This window comes from Phascolarctos cinereus, unplaced genomic scaffold (assembly GCF_003287225.1).
Source record: "Phascolarctos cinereus isolate Bilbo 61053 unplaced genomic scaffold, phaCin_HiC Scaffold_254;HRSCAF=849, whole genome shotgun sequence".
Taxonomy (NCBI): Eukaryota; Metazoa; Chordata; class Mammalia; order Diprotodontia; family Phascolarctidae; genus Phascolarctos; species Phascolarctos cinereus.
Window position 1 is genome coordinate 19,076 of NW_027555574.1, and position 3,210 is coordinate 22,285.

Sequence of the window (3,210 nt, forward strand, 5' to 3'; positions counted from 1 at the left end):
CCATCAAAATCACACAGCATGACTAGTTCAGCCATTTCCCCAATTGACTGGGACCACTATGGCAGTCTCTGATCAATCCTGAAATATCTATCTACTACAGAAAATTAGCAAGGCAAATATTAGTGGCTTTCCCTTTTGTCTTTATAAAGAGAACTGATTGGAGCCTGATTCTTCAGGTTTCAGGAGCTGAGAGCCATAGTTTGATGACTTCATTCCCACTCACCAAATTTATTTGTAATTCACATTAAATAAAAATTTTCTTAAATTTTCTCTGAATGATGTGAGTAGTCATTCAGCAATTAGTTGACCAGAAAATGAGCTTTTTACTTCTTGACCTCTGTCTAGTTTTCAACTTTAGTACTATAAACCTACAAATGAGGAGCTTTAGTCAAAGCCACTAGCAACTATAATGAACCATGTGCAAAACTCTTCTAGATGCTACATCATCCAGAACCAGTCCTGTGTAACCAATGTTTTCACAGAGAAAATTGTGGTGCTCCTACTGGAGTTAAGTGTCCAGTTTCTCCATGATATTGTTGAAGGAATCAGCCTGGCCTTGCTCCCACCACTCCTTGTTCATTCAAGGATACAAATGGTTGGGAAGGAGGGCTGAGGTCCCCAATGGATATATGTGAGATTGCACCTGGGACTTTATCTGTAAAGGCATCTTTGTGAACAACAAACTGCTGGAGAAAGGTAAAATGTTTGTGTTGAAGATACCCCACCATATGGTGAGGAAATGTGAGTCCTGGGGATCATGAATGTCATTCCAGGAATTTTTCATTAGGGGACTAGAGCACAATTCCATGATTTGATTTATCTAAGGAGATGCATGAATTCTGCATTTGCCCCAAGTGCCTTAAATGCTGGATGGTAAAAGTATATAATAATGTGGCTTAGGTTATAAATAAATGCCAGGCGCTTTCTGATATTTGTTGTTGCCCAGCAGCTCAGGAAGATGTTCACCAAACCCGATACCTGCCACCAAAGCTGCATTTTCAGAAGCCATGTGTAACAGCTGATTGTACATTTCAGCAAAAGATTAATAAACAAAGACTCCAGAACTGAAACAGTCAGACCAGTCTGAGTCTGGTGCTGCCAGTAGCTTCTCTGTCTCTCTCAAAAAGGTCATCAACATTTGCCAGAACCAGAGCATCTGCCTCCATGAGAACACATTATGGATACTGTATTAGTGACCAGAAGTAGAGTTTGTTTAAGATGACACTCAGCACAGACTTGTGTCTTTTCATTAAGGTTAGAGGAGCTGGATATTCACTCACCAAGGCGGTGATCATGATGACTACATTGAAAATCTTCTAAACTTTCATGTTATGGAGCTGGGGAGGCAGTCAAGCTCATTGTTGAGTGCGGGAACCCAAGGCACTGCAAAGGGCAGGTACCTGAGAGGAACATCTAGATCTTCCTTACTTTTACAAAAGAATTTAAATCCTTTTTAATAAATTAGTCTATAAACATTTACCCATTTTCCTTAATAGATTTTGGCTGTATTAGTCAGTCAATCGCTAGAAGTTCCTCATCTAATGTCATTTTCATTCATGATTCAAGGTCCTAAAATCCCCTCAAAATGATTTATTAAATTTCTTACATCAGCTAAAGGAGCAAAGTATAAATATTTCTTTACATTTCCTCACAAATTATAAATGGGACTCTTTAGTTCTATGTAAAGTCATGTTCATGTATTTGAGAGAAATAATTATTTCACTCTTACATCTAATAACTATTTCTTTAAATAGGGCCAAGGTTTTGCCCTTCTACTTCCTTATTCAGAAGTCACTCCCTGTGGCTTACTCAGGCAGCCTTTGAAGGGCTGATACTGAGAGGGAGCTCAGATGTGTTCAAAAAGTAAAGTTAGGTGAAATGATGGATTGAAGCCCATTGTGTTTACTCAGACAAGTCTGGGAAAATGTGGATTCTCCCTTTTATCAGATGAGAATATGGATCCAAATAATTCTCTTTGACCAAAAGAGAATATACCCCCCACCCTCAGCAGAATAGGTCCATATCTCAGTATAATATTCAACTTCTCCTTGTGACCAATCAAAGCTTATTCTAACTCTCAAGAACACACATTTTTCCATGGGCTTTGAATGGTTTTCATGAGGGGTTTTTTGTCAAAGAGAGATGGCCAAATGGCCATCCTTTTATTAATAACATGCTAGCATTATTAATAAAATTATTAATTACTGAGAAACGATGCCTCTCAAACCCTTTATATGTTGCATATAATGTATGTGAGATTTCCGTATGCATAGAATACTGAGAAAATTGAAATTAAAATGGATTGTTGAGCTTTAGAGGTGTAGGAGAGCTGGGACCCCAAAATCACAACACCCAAGTCCTGCTGAAATGAATTCAAACCAAGCCTTCTTTCAGCCAAAGACAAGGTTTATTAGAACATTGGGGTGGTTGAGATTTAAAGAATCTGCCAGATTGGACACACTCTTAAGGAATCTAAGCATGTGTATTGTTAATGCAACTGGGCTAGTTGTTAAGAATCTGAGTCCCTTAAGGAGGACAGAGGGACCTTTTATACAGAGGGACTGTGGGAGGGATTTAGGAGTGGTGTGACTGGAGGTGGATTCTAAGGAGGATTTGATGGCAGTAGCCAGTACTGTGAGGTAACAGAATGCCAGGGACCTGGACCATGTACCAAGGGAGAATCATGTTGTTCCCCACACTTCATCTATGTAAAAATTCATGTTGACTTCTGCCCTTGATGTCACCTATCCTGTTCTGTTCTTTGTTGTGTACTTGCAAAAATCTATACAAGGGGAGCTGTTTTTTGCTTGGGATCTTTGGCTGGAGACTGAGGTAGTTGTTGAGCCATCTTGTTCTCAGGTTACCAGCATTGAGAATAGAAGGTATTCTTGCTTAGAGAAAGGTGCCTTAATTTACATTTTGTTAAATTTAACTCATAACAATATTCAGTAATTTGTTATACCTCAAAGGGACATGTTAAAATGTCAGAGATTTTGTTCATTCTGTATATAACAAGGAAATCACAAATAGAACAAATCTCAGCAATATGGGAGAGCCAAATTCAAAAGGGAGCAGAAGGTCAAATAAGCAGCAAGTATTTATTTATTTAGCATAGTAAACTATGTGCCAACCACAGCACTAAGTACAAGGGAAATAAAGAAAGGCAAAAGATTGTTCCTGTTTTGATGAAGTCATTGTCATTCAGAGAGA

The 3,210-nt window shown here is 38.5% G+C and overlaps 1 pseudogene; it reads right to left on the bottom strand.

Annotated features, from left to right (window-relative positions):
* Nucleotides 1-499: 499 nt before the first annotated feature.
* LOC110204323 (glycogenin-1 pseudogene) lies at nucleotides 500-2,848 on the bottom strand (annotated as a pseudogene).
* Between the last annotated feature and the right edge of the window lie 362 nt (nucleotides 2,849-3,210).